This window comes from Panulirus ornatus, chromosome 2 (genome assembly GCF_036320965.1).
Source record: "Panulirus ornatus isolate Po-2019 chromosome 2, ASM3632096v1, whole genome shotgun sequence".
NCBI classification, from domain to species: domain Eukaryota; kingdom Metazoa; phylum Arthropoda; class Malacostraca; order Decapoda; family Palinuridae; genus Panulirus; species Panulirus ornatus.
The window spans coordinates 16,120,502-16,138,446 of NC_092225.1; the positions used below are offsets into that span (position 1 = coordinate 16,120,502).

A 17,945-nucleotide genomic window follows, 5' to 3' on the forward strand; every position below is an offset into this window, starting at 1 on the left:
TGCCTCTCTCTCTCTCTCTCTCTCTCTCTCTCTCTCTCTCTCTCTCTCTCTCTCTCTCTCTCTCTCTCTCTCTCTCTCTCTCTCTCTCTCTCTCTCTAATATTCTCCTCTCCCTCCCCCCCACACACATATACACGCACACGTGTATATATATATATATATATATATATATATATATATATATATATATATATATATATATATTATTTTTATCTTCTTATTTTGCTTTGTCGCTGTCTCCCGCGTCAGCGAGGTAGCGCAAGGAAACAGACGAAAGAATGGCCCAACCCACCCACATACATATGTATATACATACACATCCACACACGCAAATATACATACCTATACATCTCAATGTATACATATATATATATATATATATATATATATATATATATATATATATATATATATATATATATATATGTATATATATATATATATATATATATATATATATATATATATATATATATATATATATATACACACACACAGACATATACATATATACACATGTACATAATTCATACTGTCTGCCTTTATTCATTCATGTGTGCGAGGTAGGGCTAGGAAAAGACAACAAAGGCCCCATTCGTTCACACTCAGTCTCTAGCTGTCATGTAATAATGCACCGAAACCACAGCTCCCTTTCCACATCCAGGCCCCACACAACTTTCCATGGTTTACCCGAGACGCTTCACATGCCCTGGTTCAATCCATTGACAGCACGTCGACCCCGGTATACTACATCGTTCCAATTCACTCTATTCCTTGCACGTCTTTCACCCTCCTGCATGTTCAGGCCCCGATCACTCAAAATCTTTCTCACTCCATCTTTCCACCTCCAATTATTAGAAACTAAGGCAAGAGTAGTTCTCACCAACATAGAGTAGTAGTAAGTGCTACACGACAGATCTACGAAATCTACGTAGATGCAGTGGGAGTAGTTCTGGGAGCCACTTGTGGCAACAGCTTAAAAGTCCTTCTGTGAAAAATATCAGTCATATATTTTCTTTGTTTTTCTAGATCGTACGTAACTTGTCCGCCAGAAGTTTGTTTTCTCTCTCTCTCAGAGGTTATCCTTAGTTTACAAGCTTGAGGAAGCTTAACCATCTCTAGTGGAATTGTTGGCCAGCTTTCCACCGTCACCCAGATGAATATAGTTGATCCAGCATTGTTGCTGGGTCGTGTTTTATGGGGTAAGTATCTGGCTGGTTGGCTAACTGGCTGGCTGGCTGGCTAGCTAACTGGCCGGCTGGCTGGCTGGTTGGTTGGTAGCCTCGCTAGCTAGCTGACTGGCTGGCTAACTGGCTGGCTGGCTGGCTAGTTGCCTGGCTGGCTGGCTGGCTAGTTGCCTGGCTGGCTAACTGGCCGGCTTGCTGGCTGGCTGGCTGGCTAGTTGCCTGGCTGGCTGGTTGGTTGGTTGCCTCGCTAGCTAGCTGGCTGGCTGGCTAACTGGCTGGGAGACATCGTTTCTCATGTTGGTAATGTATGGGGAGGAGGGGCGCCAGGCAAGGCAAGCAAGCAAGACTAGGGAGGTAGGAGGAGTTAGGAGGAAGGAGTGAGCCATATTATCACACACACACACACACACACACGCCGACTCCTTGGCTGTGTATTCTGATCAGACTGTGCTGGAGGGGTTAGCTAGGGGAGTTGTGACTTAACGCCGTTTTCCGACTTGTTGTATAAGTTGATTTATGTGACTTTCTCAAGAGAGAGAAATGATAAGAGTATGTGTTCTCAACTGTTTATGTATCTGGTCGGGGTTTTTTTGTCACTTATTACACGATTGCTTTTGTTTGTCCATAGTATGTCTTTTGTTTCCTGATTATTTCTGTTTTCGCTGTGGGTTCAACCTCGCCCCTTTTAAGTGTTTTCTTTGCTATCATTATATTCAGCGTTTTATAGTTTACGTGAGGTGATTGTTATTATTATCATTATTATTATTATTATTATTATTATTATTATTAATATTGTTAGCATTATTATTATTATTGATTATTACATTTAATAGTTATTATTTTTGTTATCATTATTATTATTACTAATACTATCATTATCATCGTTATCCCTATAATAATAGTAATGGTAATAGTAATTATTATTATTATTATTATTATTATTATTATATTATTATTATTATTATTATTATTATTATTATTATTATTATGGAAGACTGAGGAAAGACCTCTGATTCCTCACTGTAATCATCTCTACCTCTCTCCACTACCGTAAGGGAGCACGAAATATACATCCATATCTTCTCCTTTATCTCTCTTATTTCCAGGGAATTCAAACTGCTTCCCGTAGGTTTAACCCAGGATTAGAGAGTTCGCAGGAAGGTACTTGGACGACAATGGTCTCAGAACCTCTATTTATGGTTCAGATGTGTGTGACACAGTATCATGAAGCGAGAGGACCCATCATTATTTCATATATTCGTGTACCGTAACGGGATTCGAAAAAAAAATTCATACGAACACTGTATTGTGAAGTATATATGTTTATATCAACTGATTGTTATATTTTTTTTTTCTTCTATCTCCCCTGATGATGTGATTATTACACGAAAGTGCACTTGGGAACTTATCGTGTCTCATTTCCCCGTGGACTCATAGGAGTATATATTTATATATGAATAACCCTAAGACCCCTTTTTATGGGGGAACTGCAGCTTCGAGGCTGCGCTTCAATCAGGAGCAAGGTAATGATGGACTCCCTCAGAGGGAGAGGTTTCTCGAATAGTCTACTCTTTTTCAAACCCTGACGACGATATAGCCAGGCTGAGAGTGAGCGAGAAATATATATATATATATATATATATATATATATATATATATATATATATATATATATATATATATATAAATATATATAAATATATATATATATATATATATATATATATATATATATATATATATATATATATATATATATTAAGTTGACCGGCAGTAATAGCATCATATTTACCAGCTTTTTCGTTAAAGCCGTGAACAGAGCTGATAAGCAGAAACTAATTAACATATGCTAATTAACTTTTTTTCCCCCTGTCGCCCAGTGCGTCTCTGTCAGAGTCCAGAATAATTTCATGGTCATATTATCATTTCCCCAGTTTGAGTTTGAGTTGCTACAGCACGTTCTCCCCCAGGACTCCGTCGTGTACTGTGTGTACTGCAGTGGTCAGTGCTGGTCTAGGTGTCTGTGGAGGCGTATGTGTCTGCCCATGAGACAGATTGTCGTGTTTCGCTCAATATGTTCTCATGGGCATTCTCATGATCTGTCTCCTCCTTCTCATCCCTCTCCTTCTTCTCCTCCTCTTTCCCCTCATCCTCCTCCTTCTTCCCCTCCTCCTCCTCCTTCCCTTCCTCGTTTTGTTTCCTTTTTTATCCCTTCTCCCTTTGCCTTCTCGTGCTGGGTGTTATCCCTCTTTCTCCTTTTCTTTTGCCTTTCTGTTATTCTCTTCTGGTCCTCCTACTCCTCATCATGCCTTGTTTCATCTCCCCCTTTCTCATTATTCCTCTTTTTCGTATTCTGCCTATCTTACACCTTTTTCTTTTCATTTCTCATCCTCTTTTTCCTCGTCTTCTTTTCACCCTTACTTACTTCTCTTCCTTAATGTCATTTCCCTTCTTATTTTCCTTTCCTTCGTTCTCCTCCCCCTCATTTATTTTCTCTTCGTCCACTTCCTCCTCCTCTTCCTCCACCTTCATTTTCTTCCCTGTCTTCCTCATTCACATGACTCACATCAAACGTGGAACACTTAAAGTGTACGTGAATTACTTATAATGTACACAGTGAACTTACAATAGGCGCACTTAAGAGGAAGATGTCACTCTCGTATTAATGATGTTTTGCCAGATGTTTTCATATGTATTGGATGTCAAAATCGTGCCATTTAAAAGGTCAGACCCGCTCAATAGACCATGGTGACTGTCATGCTACGAGACAGTAAATGATCAACGAATGACATTTGCATTTGGCTCTCTCAGGAGACTAGTGATTAATGAGCCTAATTATTTTTCCCCCAGTCCCACTTTGTAGCCTTTCCCGTCTGTCGTTACAGTTTTACAGAACCTGTGCCCATAGGTCGTGAGTGAAGCGAAAGGATACAGAAAAATATTAAAGTTATAACTTCTATCCTTGCGTGACTTAAGAAGGCTAAGGAAGCAGCATCTCTTTGGGTTTTAAGAACTCGGCCCAAATTTCATTCTTCGAAGCTGAAGAGTTGACGTGATAAGATACAGCATTAGCCTCCTACACCTTGCTAGTGGTTACCATCTGGTCTTAAGGAAGTTGTGGCTTCCTACTTGTAGAAACCAGTTTTTCCTTAGCACAAAGAAGAATGCCATTGGATCCTATACATTCCGCTGTATTGTCGTGTCTACATTTCTGTAGATCAGGAATGGTGAGATGATATTGATGTCTTCCAGCAGCTAACCCCGTCTTAGACCCTGTTATCTGGCTTGTCCTCTTGCTGATAACCTCGTCAGAGACCACCAGGTCTTCTGTTACCTGGCTTTCCCATTTACCGTCCTCCAGCATATAATCTCGTCATACACATCAGGTCTCCTGTTGTCTGGCCTTCCCACTCACTATCCTGTAGCAGATAACCTCGTCGTAGACCATCAGGTCTTCTGTTACCTGTCTTTCCCACATACTCTCTTCCACCACATTACCTCGTCAGAAATCACCAAGTCTTCTCGTATTTGTGCTCCTCCAAGTACCACTGACTTCTGTCTCCATTTCCCTCATCATGTCGTAATGGGCACCATTATGTAGAATACATCATTTCCCTCACCATGTCTAAAGGGGCACCATTATGGAGAAATCATCCTGTGTATATTCAAAGACACCGTGGGTTCCAATACCATTGATTACTCCCAGATCCTCGTGTGGTTCGACAGCCTTCAGTCAGACCACACTTGCTTGGGCACTGAGGTGTTGGGTGGGGGGGTCAAGTGATGGTTGCCCAGAGACAGGTGTAGTGAACTACGTGGCTTATCGAAAGTCTCGACTCATAGAGGGAGTTCGCTATTTAACCCTCAGGTTAGCTTTGTTCAGACTGCATGACATGACCTTGTGTGTGTGTGTGTGTGTGTGTGTGTGTGTGTGTGTGTGTGTGTCAGTTCATGTCATGCCGTTTGAGCATTCGTTAAGCTGAAAGTAAATATTGAACTCTGTCTGTGAGTTCGAAATTTTGCGCCACGCTGTATATGATGATAATAAGAAGCGTAATGTTATTGTAAGCGATCAGAATTTTGGGCATTTCATACCCAGGACTCCACACTTCCTCGCTAAGTTTCATAAGTAGGTACCCACAGTACCTCGCTAACTCACTAAGTTTCATAAGTAGGTATCCATAGCACCTTGCCGACTCGCTTAGTATCAGTAGTAGGTACCCTCAGTACCTCACTAACTCGCTTAGTTTCAGTAGTAGGTACCCTCAGTACCTCACTAGCTCGCTTAGTTTCAGTAGTAGGTACCCTCAGTACCTCACTAACTCGCTTAGTTTCAGTAGTAGGTACCCTCAGTACCTCACTAGCTCGCTTAGTTTCAGTAGTAGGTACCCTCAGTACCTCACTAGCTCGCTTAGTTTCAGTAGTAGGTACCATCAGTACCTCACTAACTCGCTTAGTTTCAGTAGTGGGTACTCTCAGTACCTCGCTAACTCGCTTAGTATCAGTACTAGTTACCCGCAGTGCCTCGCTAGCTCGCTTAGTGTCAGTAGAAGGCCCACAATACCTCGCTATGTCTCTCCTAGTTTCAACAGTCAGTACCCACAAGACCCTCACTAACTCGCTAAGCAGTACGCTTAATCTCACTAGTGGTGCGTGACGATGCCATGCAGCGTGGCACAAGCCTTTGATTATTATCAAGCAAGAAGGAAAAAAAGAAAATGCCTACATACAGGAGGTAAACACACACTCTCTCACACGTGTCTCTGTTTGCGCAGGATATTAGAATTGGTAGCGCATCTCCCACGCGGCGCCCTCTGAGGTAGCAGCAAGCCCTAAGAACCAGTTAGCGAGCCCTGAGAGTGAGTTAGCCCAACCCTGAGAGCTAACCGGTCCTGATAGCTTGTGGCCAGCAGCCATGAGAGCGAGCTAGTCAGCCCTGAGATAAACTAGAATGGCCATGAGAGCGAAATAGCCAACCCTAAAGAGAGCGAGACAGACCAGAGAAAGAGCTTACCGCGAGCCCTGAAAGTTGGTTAGCCAGCCTTGTGGAAACTTAGCCGCCTATTAGTACTAGGAGCTAGCTATGAGAAGAGCTAGCCAGCCCTTGAAAGCTAGTAGCCAACCCTAAGAGCTAACCAGCCCTGAAAGCTTGTAGCCAGCCCTAAGAGCTAGCCAGCCCTTGAAAGCTAGTAGCTAGCCCTAAGAGCTAACCAGCCCTGAAAGCTAGTAGCTAGCCTTTAGAGCTAGCCAGCCCTGAAAGCTAGTAGCTAGCCCAAGGCGCTAACCAGCCCTGAAAGCTAGTAGCCAGCCCTGGAAGCTAGTAGCTAGCCCTAAGAGCTAACCAGCCCTTATAATTGACGACTAGCGAACTAGCTAGTTGGGGGTTATATAGCCCAGGGTAGTCACAGGCTGTAAAGTCGATGATGAGGGGAAATAAAAGGGGCAGAATGACCCATATTGGACCAAGATGTGTGAGGAAGAAGGATATATGTTGGAAGCTAGACGTAAAGGCGCTGAACAGATGAGAGTGTGGCCAGATGAAGGAACACGTAAGGTTGCTAATACGAAGAAGACAAGTCGATAAAAAACCTAACGGGCCAGACAGTAAAGGGGGGATAAGGGATGATGGATGCTGTTTTGTTGTTAAAGTCGTTATTATGACAGAATAAAAGAAGGCAGATGATCCTTAAAGGCAAATGTGTACGTGGAAGAGAGGCCAGAGCTGTTGTCTCGTGGTGTTTGTGGTTGTTTTTGTGTTTTTGCAGGAACAGTTGGTATGGTATGTCATCTCGTGTGTGAGATTAATTAGTGTAGTCAAACATCTCATAGTTGGTGTGTTGCGTGGTGTGTGTGTGTGTGTGTGTGTGTGTGTGTGTGTGTGTGTGTGTGTGTGTGTGTGTGTGTGTCTTTCTGTCTGTCTGTTGCGTGAACCAACTTTTTACACTCGTGTTGCCCCGTCTCATAACCCTGTATACCTCTACTACTGTATGTGTGTTCACACACACACACACACACACACACACACACACACACACACACACACACACACACACACACACACCTCAGCTAAGCCTGGTACCCATTTATGGGCCAGCTTCGAGGGTAGGATGAACACCTAAGTTAGATGTAAGCCAGGATGGAGGCGGGGGGCGGGCGCCCTCCTCTGTGCTAAACCCCTCGTCAGCCTTCCACTGTCTGTCAGGAGGCGCTTAGCACACTGATCCTCCCAACTGCTGTCTCCACCCTTCCCCTGGACCCCATGTGACAGTCCGGGATTAAAGTAACGCACCATTCTCCTCACCGTCACCTCTCGCTACCTGAGATCACCTGTCCCCGCGTTGCAGTTCGCTAAGCCTTGACAAGAGCGTCGAACTCGTCACAGTTCGTAGGTAGCGCCACAGCGACAGCCTCTCCCCGTCCATAATGACTTCATCAGTGTATAACAGACAGTCCATCAACCCTCTGTTTTTGTGTCCGTAAAGGTTATTTGTTCACGCTCCCTCTCCCCTCTAACCCTCAGCTGTACTTCTTACAACCCCCCCTCACAACTGTTGTGGGCATTATTCCATGATTTTTAGTCCTTGAAAATATACGTTAGAGGCTCAATTCTTGGACAAAAGTCCTCATTAATGCCGGGCCTTAATTGAAATATAAAGAGGCCAGAGAAAGGGAAAAAGAAGAGACAAGGTAAAGTATTTATGAATTTTGGACGTAGTGAAGAACCTGTCTTTTAAAAAGTGGCGGGTCATAGTTTATGGGAAAGCCATGAGAGGGTAGGGAGTTCCAAAGCCGCGAGGTGTTGGGAAACAGATATTAAAACGACCCACCCTTGTGTTGCCAACGGCCGCACAGTAGTCAGTGTGACGCAGCAGCTTGCTGAGTATTGCGTGGTCTAGCTAATGGTGGAGGTACACAAGCAGCCAGCTCTCCGGAGTAGAAAGCAAAGTAATACAAATATGTTATATTAATATTAGCATTACACATTATATATATATATATATATATATATATATATATATATATATATATATATATATATATATATATTCCCTGGGGATAGGGGATTAAGAATACTTCCCACGTATTCCCTGCGTGTCGTAGAAGGCGACTAAAAGGGGAGGGAGCGGGGGGCTGGAAATCCTCCCCTCTCGTTTTTTTTTTAATTTTCCAAAAGAAGGAACAGAGGGGGCCAGGTGAGGATATTCCAAAAAAGGCCCAGTCCTCTGTTCCTAACGCTACCTCGCTAACGCGGGAAATGGCGAATAGTTTGAAAAAAAAAATATATATATATATATTGATTTTTTATTGTATCAATGTGTATAACTGCATTAGGGAATATGCTTCGCTTGAGAAATAATTCAAAAGTAATCTCATTTCGTTTGTTTCATCAAAATCCTAAAATCCTTCCTTTAATAGTAAAGTTACAGAACTGCCTAATGTGTTGGTATGTTGAACAATTCCCATAACCCTTGAGCAAGACGATTCGATTCCCTGGTAGGAAGATCATACCCTTGACCCATAAAGGTCAGTTCAAAAGTGTGTGTATATATATATATATATATATATATATATATATATATATATATATATATATATATATATATATATATATATACATATATATATATATATATATATATATATATATATATATATATATGTGTGTGTGTGTGTGTGTGTGTGTGTGTGAGGCAGACGCATCATGCTTGCGCATTTATCGGACTATACATTCTTTTGTTTCCTGTTCCATACAGTAATACCATCAAGAGGCAATTCCTCTGGTGAGAGTTTCCATCCGTAAGAACTACATTGCTGCAGTCATCTGACAACCTTAATGGAAATCATTCTAAACACACTAGTTTACCTCCAGTCCGTTGAGATGTATTATTATCTTACTTGTAATTTACAGACGCTGGTGTCATTATCACAATGTAAATCGTCTTAGTCACGTCGATGATGAGAACTAAAACATTTTATGCATTTACACCATTTTTCTTCTCGATTTTTCTGTGGAATTTGATACTCAAACACCAGAGACTTTCTTTTTTTTTTTTTTTTTAAAAAGTTATCCCGCGACGAACTTCAGCGATTATCTGTAGATAGGAGAGGAATGTCAGAGTGAATATTGAACCTCCATCTGACATATTGAAATGTCTTTTATACTCATCGCTTTGCCCAACTACAAACCACGAACAAGGTCATTGTCACTGATTGTTGCTGCTCCTCTCTACTTGACCCAAATCCCGCTGAGATCAGAATGTAACAGCATTACTGGTAAAGGGATTCAAGTCGAATTGTTGCGGGTTCCATCTGACATAGAGGTCTCCCGGGAGCGTGATAAAGCTAATGACTTAGCCAAGCTTGCACTAGATAAAGAGGCTGTTGAACTTAATGTTAGGTTCTGCAAATTGAAGCTTAAAGAACAAAAAGAGAAGAAGAGAATGCTATCCATCCTGAAAGAACAAACAGATGTACTTGAAGCAAGGAAGAGAAAGCAACGAAGCACCAGTCGATTTCATTTACTTACATCATCTTGTCTCAAGGGAAACATATGCATGGTGAATTGTAACAGGATTGGGAAAGTCCGAGATATTGTGATAGATTAAGCCATGAGTACTGTTAGATAAACGCCTGGGTCTATTTAGAGATGTTAATTGTTGGAGTTGTAAAGATAAAAGAGACACAGATTAGAATATTGTCGTGATATGTGAGAGAAATGAACCTTTTAGGGATAGGTCTAAACGAACCCTGAAAAAGAGATGATGCAACACATTATCATTGATAATGATGCACCTGAGATTGTGCGGTTGCATCCACTTTCGTCATCGGTATGGCAGGAGTGTAGAGGCTTATGTGGTGAACCAGCATTGTAGCGTATGATGTCGTAATGTTCTTGCCACTCGGCGTCTGCAGACAAAGGCCCCCTTTGTGACCTCTGTAATCCTTTTTGCGCTACCGCTCACAGGATGGACGGCACATTAACCCAGCCGCTGTAAGCAAGGACAAAAAAAAAATATACTCGAGTGTTGTAAGTACAGTTGTAACTCAATGAAGTTATTGCTTAGTGGAGTAATGAGTCTTTTCCTCACGTGAAAGTTGTGTTAAACAGGAGGCAGTTTTTAATCCATGATTTGTGGGCAGTTTGCGTACGTCTTGTATGAGAAGAGCCAAGCCAAGGTCTTGAAGAATTCGATTTTAAACAAGACAAATGTGAGTGATATTGGCTATGAGGATGACCCGATGCTACCGCCCACTGTGGATATGACCAGAAAATCACATGACATGAAGACCACAATGAGTCGTTCAGTCTTACGTTAAATACGAGAGAAAATGCTGTGATGGCTTGTCCATCGTTCCGATGGTGCGAAATTAAAGTGGAGCGAGCTCTCTTGAGAATCTCCCTCCAGTGGAGTATTATGAGAGATGTCTTAAGCCATTAGTTATGGACCCAAACTCCACTTACAGTATTTCAGTGTGGCAATAAGGCACGTACGTGAAAGAATTTGTCATCATGCACTAATCTGGTCAGTTTGACCTGTAAGGATTATGCTGTGTGATAGACAGGGTCTTGAAACTCGGTGGCTGTGAAATATGCGATCTTGCATTTCTTTCTCTAATAGCCATTGCCAAACAGCATCTCTTCCCCTGCATTAATTAATGGGACGAAAGCTTCAGTGTCCTTGGGCCCACCAGTCACCTTCCATTGTCGATTTATTGTGCCTGCTTTACGCTCTGTGTTTGCCTCCACCTACCCCCCTTCTGTTGCACCCACTGTACGCTCTGTGTTTGCCTCCACCCATCTCCCCTTCTGTTGCACCCACTGTACGCTCTGTGTTTGCCTCCACCTACCCCCCTTCTGTTGCACCCACTGTACGCTCTGTGTTTGCCTCCACCCATCTCCCCTTCTGTTGCACCCACTGTACGCTCTGTGTTTGCCTCCACCTACCCCCCTTCTGTTGCACCCACTGTACGCTCTGTGTTTGCCTCCACCCATCTCCCCTTCTGTTGCACCCACTGTACGCTCTGTGTTTGCCTCCACCTATCTCCCCTTCTGTTGCACCCACTGTACGCTCTGTGTTTGCCTCCACCTACCCCCCTTCTGTTGCACCCACTGTACGCTCTGTGTTTGCCTCCACCTATCTCCCCCTCTGTTGCACCCACTGCACGCTCTGTGTTTGCCTCTACCTATCTCCCCAGCTATGTACCCTTCACCCACACCATCACAGGCCCACCTGTCACTCACCTGTGTCGATGTATTGGGCCCACTGTACGCTCTGTGCCTGCCTCCACCCAGCCCTCTGCTATGTTCCCTTCACCCACACCATCACAAAAGCACTGTGTTTATACTTAGACTTCAAAAAGGATCCTTTTTTTTAACTTACCGAGACAAAGTTTAAACACACTTTACACAGTGAGAGGTGGTGGGTAGAGAAGTAGTGGTCCAGGCGAGCCCCGGGAACACCACCCTCCTCCCAGTTCTCATTATGACATCATTGGTTAATTCGGTGCCCCACTCCTTCGCGTGATGTAACATTTCAAAGTCAGGGTGTCGCGGTTGTAACTGTATCCGCCATTAAGTTGTGAGTTTTAGATTTTTTTTTTTCTAGTGTTTCGCTAGCGGTATAACTCTGCTCTGCTGGGGGGGGGGGGAGAATCGTTTGGTACTGGGGATATATATATATATATATATATATATATATATATATATATATATATATATATATATATATATATATAACTTACGTTTTGAATCATTGTAACAACGTCTTCGTAGGATCGTAAAGAAAAAAATGAATCTGGATCTCTTAAAACTGTCCTGATCTGGAAAATTAATCCGTAAATTAACCTAGTTAAGGAACTACTGTCGAAGGAGAGAGAGAGAGAGAGAGAGAGAGAGAGAGAGAGAGAGAGAGAGAGAGAGAGAGAGAGAGAGAGAGAGAATGACTTAAACCATAGCAACGTATTCTCTGACGAAGTTAATTATATCTGCCCTCTGTAACGATGGGAGACGTAATGTTTTAAAAGGGTTTCTCATCTTTCTAATATATATATATATATATATATATATATATATATATATATATATATATATATATATATATATATATATATACGAATAAAGTGCATATGAACGCGCACCTTCATAGAACATACAAACCTCCAACAGCCAGGATCGAACCCGGGACCCCTGTGCATGCCTGCCTCTTGCACAGGGGTCCCGGGTTCGATCCTGGCTGTTGGAGGTTTGTATGTTGATATATATATATATATATATATATATATATATATATATATATATATATATATATATATATATATATATATATATGTAAACTTAAACAGAAGACGTAAGGTTGATTACTGTAAACGGATATTTTCACCATATCTCTGTGGCTGGGTTTCGAAAAGGATTTTTTCATCTTTCTGAAAGATGATTCCAGCGCCGTTAGCCTGTGCATGCGTTCGCACGTGCCTCGTGTGTGTGTGTGTGTGTGTGTGTGTGTGTGTGTGTGTGTATTACGGGGGTTAACTGAAGATCATCACCTCCTGTATCATCACCTTCTAAATTTAGGAACAGAGAAGAAGAAGAGGAAAAGCGAAGACTTTGCCCTCGAAGGCTTCTGCCATCTGTTCTTAGACGCTGCCTCGCTAAGGCTGAAGGAAGAAACGAATGTATATTTCGTTATGTATATATTGTGTGGTTCAGTGCTTCAGATGGTGTGTGTGTGTGTGTGTGTGTGTGTGTGTGTGTGTGTGTGTGTGTGTGTTGCTATCATCCTGAGTGTCCTTTCAGGAACTCTATATGGAGACTTCAGTTCGATGACGTCCTGACGTCACTGTAGACGTACGTGTTGGACTTCTCAGAACCTTCAGCGTATTCGAAGGGATGGGCCGAGCCTGGCCGGGCCTGGCCCTATGGCATCATCACCACCAGGGCGCGAGAATGGAATGTGGTGGCTGTGATGATGAGACGATAGTGGTGGTGGTGGAGGAGGAGGAGGTTGTTATCCCCAAATCGTCATTGGCAGCCTCATCGTTCCTATAACCTGTTCAACAAGGCCTTGGTCGTCAGGGGGGAGGGACGGGAGTGAAGATAGTGGTATAAATCTGCCTCACCCACCACCAGCCATGGAGATGTAACCAAAACCCAATGTGGTGCCCGGCCACTCATCCCAACAGAGGGTGGAGAGAACCCCAGTCTCTCTCGATACGAGGGAGTGCATCGAGAGCACGGGCCCTTGAGCACGGCGGTACGGAGCCGTAAAGCACGGCAGGGGCGAAGGCTTGATGCTCTTAGGAGCACGGCGGTACGGAGCCGTACAAGACCATGGTACGAGCACTTGAGCGCGGCAGTACGATACTTTGGGCACTGAGGTACGAACCTTGATCTCGACGGTACGAACCCTTAAGCACGAGTGTATGATGACCCTTGAGGTCCATGACTATGTGACCCTTGAGTATAAAGGGCTTGGCCTTTGACCCGACCTTTAAGGGTTAGCCCGTCATACCCTAGGGTCGTCCCGTTGTGCTCAAGGGCTAATGGCATGTGACATGGAGTTAAAGACTCTTAACCTATATGCACAAACAGGTAAGCATATACGAGATGGTACCCCAATCTGTCTCTTTCACACACACACACACACACACACACAAACACACACACACACACACACACACACACACACACACACACACACACACACACACAGAGGCACGTACGACCGCATGCACAGGCCAATGGAGCTGGTATCGTCTTTCAGTGGGCAGTAGAATAGAACATGGGAGGAAGGCCGCAGTACCTGCCCTGTATTTCCACACAGTTTAATTATTCAGCTGAGGAAATTCCCTCTCGATGTACACTACTTAAACCTTAACGAAGCTGAGGGGAAACTAAGGCCTGGAGGTAGGTACAGGAAATGTGTCCTGTGTCCCGTGGTTCATGAGGGGGGGGGAAAGACCTTACCATCTCCGGTGACGAAAGGAGGCGAGATTCTAACGATGGTGTTTGGGAGGAGAAGCCAGAGCTCTTCCTCCCTCCCTCCCTCGGCATCACTCACCGCTGGAGGAGATACGTTTCAGGGGAGACACGGAAGATGGGGCATCGGAAGCTAGAGAGACGATGCTGGGAGACCAGTCTTTTTCTCCCCCTCTCGTCCCTCCTCCTCCTTTCCCCTCCTCCTCCTCCTCCTCCTCCTCCTCCTCAGAACTGGCTGGGTCGCAGGCTCAGGGTGAGGGAGGGTTGGATAGGGAGAGAGGGTGAGGGAGGAGGACAACAGGAATCCCTTACGACGGTGTTGGGTGTTAAGGGTGTGAGGGGCGGCTGGGGTGATGCATGCCGTCCTGCTGGTCGGGGGCTCGCCCCAGGGACGTGTGTGTGTGTGTGTGTGTGTGTGTGTGACGGGTTAGATGACGAGGTGATACGTATTTGCATATCACTACTTTTTATAAGTTGGGTATGGAGGAATAGAACATCGGTAGAACGTAAGTTTGGATTGATATCTGAACGAATCACAAGGAGACTGGAAGATAGGATTAGTTATGTTTGTATAACGCGAGATGGATGTGTCTATCAGTGGTCTGAGGATGAGGTTTTACTTTCGTATATTCATATTTAACGTTGCTGATCGTGACGCATTCACGGGCCGCCTGGGGTCGAGCGCATAGGTTCGAATCCTGGTTGCGGCAGTCTGTTCACAGTCAGCCCCAGTGTTCATCCTCCCTTAGGGGTTGGTGGAGAAATTGGTAACGTTGAGGGGGTAGAGTAGATGTGTGAGGGAGAAGAAGTTTAGGAATCGGGTATAAGCTCATACCATTATATGCTCACATAGTACGTGTTCCATGCGCGATGATTCGCATGTTATCGACTGGCTTTGCATTCTGATCGGAAAGACGAAATTATTCGCGCTTTCAGGATCGTCTGCGTGAGAGACGATCTCTTCTGATGGGGAGTGGGAAAGGTTTAGCTGAGGGTTCCATTCGTCCAAAGTCTGGGTGGATCAGTAAGGAGCGACTCTGGGTCGTATTGTTACTTTATGGACGATAGGGTGACCCTGATTGTCAAAGATTCCACCGTTGTTAAGGTGATGTTTGTGGCGATGTTGATGTGTTGTGTACCGCTGGAAGGGAAGGGTGGTGGGTGGGTTTGATGTGTAGGGGGGAGGATGTGGGGTGATGGGTTGTTTGATCAACGATTGAATAGATGTTGGGGAAGACACGCGGCGGGGGATGGGTAACGGATAGACGGGTTGATGGGATGTTCCTCATTGTGCACTGGGCGAGTGTGTGTAGATTTTGGTTAGAGATAGAGAGTTATATATGTCTCAGTGGACACGGTAGTGTGTTCTGATGGAATTTTTATCTTTCATGAGGGAGTCCGGATTAGCCTTTTCAGTTGGTTCATATATAAGATTTTCTTTGTCATTTTTTTCTCTGCTTCATTCTATTATCAAGACACAATTTGCCCAAGTCTTAATTTCCTGTGTTGGGGATTTTATCATTTTGCTAGTAACTTTTTTTGACCTACAGTTGTCTTATGCATGGTGGAAGGGAACGAGGTTGTTTCAGCTGGTGGTACTTAGTATGATTATATTCATGCCATTTGGAATATTGTCCATCTTTCAAGTTACATTATTGTTTGAGCTGCAGTATGGTATTGATGTGAATGATGCTTTATTGAGTTGCTCCTCTGTTAGGTTGGGGTTTTATTGGGTTTTACTCTGTTGGGGTGGTGCTCTGTTTGGTTGTACTCTGTTGGGGTGGTGCTTTGTTGAGTTGTACTCTGTTGGGATGGTGCTCTGTTGGGTTGTACTCTGTTCGGGTGGTGCTTTGTTGAGTTGTACTCTGTTGGGGTGGTGCTTTGTTGAGTTGTACTCTGTTTGGATGGTGCTCTGTTGGGTTGTACTCTGTTGGGGTGGTGCTTTGTTGAGTTGTACTCTGTTGGGGTGGTGCTCTGTTGGGTTGTACTCTGTTGGGGTGGTGCTCTGTTGGGTTGTACTCTGTTCGGGTGGTGCTCTGTTGGGTTGTACTCTGTTCGGGTGGTGCTCTGTTGGGTTGTACTCTGTTGTGGTGGTGCTCTGTTGGGTTGTACTCTGTTCGGGTGGTGCTCTGTTGGGTTGTACTCGGGATGGTGCTGCGTTTAGTGATGCTCTGCTGGGGGGGCTACTCATCTGAGGTGATCCTCTGTTGTAGTGGTACAGATTAGGGTGGTGCTCTGTTGTAGTTGAGTGTATTTACTGTATTGTTTGATCTATCTTGTGGAACCTGACGGAGGCTGTACAGTGTCGCTTTGTAAGTACAGTAGACATTGAATACTCGCTTTCAGATTTATGTAATCGATTGAAAAAGGATATTGCATGTTGTCACGTATAAGGAATGATATGTAAGGAAGATAACAATTAGAATGTTATGTGTAAGAAACTGGATACGAAACAAGAATAGAGAAAGCACAAAGAGTAAAGTGAATTCACTCAATACCTTTCCAGTTTCTGATACCACAATGGCCTAGGAACAAAAACCTCACATCGTACCACACAGGAGGAGGAGGAGGAGGAAGTAAATGCGCTTTTGAGACCCTGTACTGGCGGAGGTAATACGACACCTTCCTCCCTATCAGCACCACCTCCACCACCACCATGATAATCAACGCTCCCGCGAGCCTGTGTGAGGAGGCGTGTATGAGAGAGAGAGAGAGAGAGAGAGAGAGAGAGAGAGAGAGAGAGAGAGAGAGAGAGAGAGAGAGAGAGAGAGGCGCGCCCGGATCCGTTCAGAGCAGGACGTCCGCTGGGAGACCTGATCTTCCTCATCCATCGTCAGACAGACGCCTCAACTTACGCATCACGTGGATCACTTCGACTACGGATTTGATTCATAGTAACTCCTCACGAAGAGCATGGGTTATTTACCGACTTAGAATCTCACCAGCAGGAGGTAGAGCTTTGAATTGGACTAATGGGAAAATGATTACTCGTAACCTTGAAAGAAGTAAAGTTCCGTGTCGTGAATGGCTGGTCTGTGTTATGTAAGGTGTGTGGATAATACCTTCTTGCAGAGATATAAAGAATATTGCCCTGGAATATTGGGACTATTGATGGCTAGAAGACTCCCCAAAACTGAGGTGTTTTTTGACCTCAAATTGAGATGCTTGACAGTGTTTGACCTCGTAATGATTCGGTAAAGACGGTCATATCTCAAGTTTGATATATCACGGGACGCTTATATAGATATCTTTGTGCCATATATCATGAAGTATATCTGAAATGTGGTTAAGTAATAACCCACGAGTAGAATTCCTTTTAACATGAGTTTTGACCGATTCAGATTGGTAGAGTTGAATCAGAAATCTATTCAGTGCAGTGTATGGGACTTATGGAAAGGTATGCAGCGTTTTGCCTCAAATAATTGAGATTGTAAGATGCACCGGCTCAGAATATTTGCTGTTAGACTTTTCGATGTTTGAACACACAAGGTCCATAAAAAGAACCCAAAACAAAGTAAGATGGAAGAGGGGTTTGGGCGTATTGAACCTGAATATATTTCTACCAAGTTTCACGTCAGTCGGCCCCAAAATGACGGAACTTCGTCAAATGTTGGAAGAAAATGAAGAAGAAACACACCAAAAACGGTATGGCTCCCCTCATAAGGAAAGAGACGAGACGTGTTACTAAGAGCAAAATGACACATCCACAAGCCCCCAGTGGCTGTACGCATGTATGTATGTTGGATTTACAGGCCAATTGGCGCACCATTTACGTCAGACATA

At 43.8% G+C, this 17,945-nt stretch overlaps 1 protein-coding gene across 1 annotated transcript in view; it reads left to right on the forward strand.

Moving 5' to 3' along the window:
- Nucleotides 1-17,945, forward strand: part of LOC139753676 (uncharacterized) — a 607,436-nt gene that overhangs the window by 369,764 nt on the left and 219,727 nt on the right. The window lies entirely within an intron of this gene.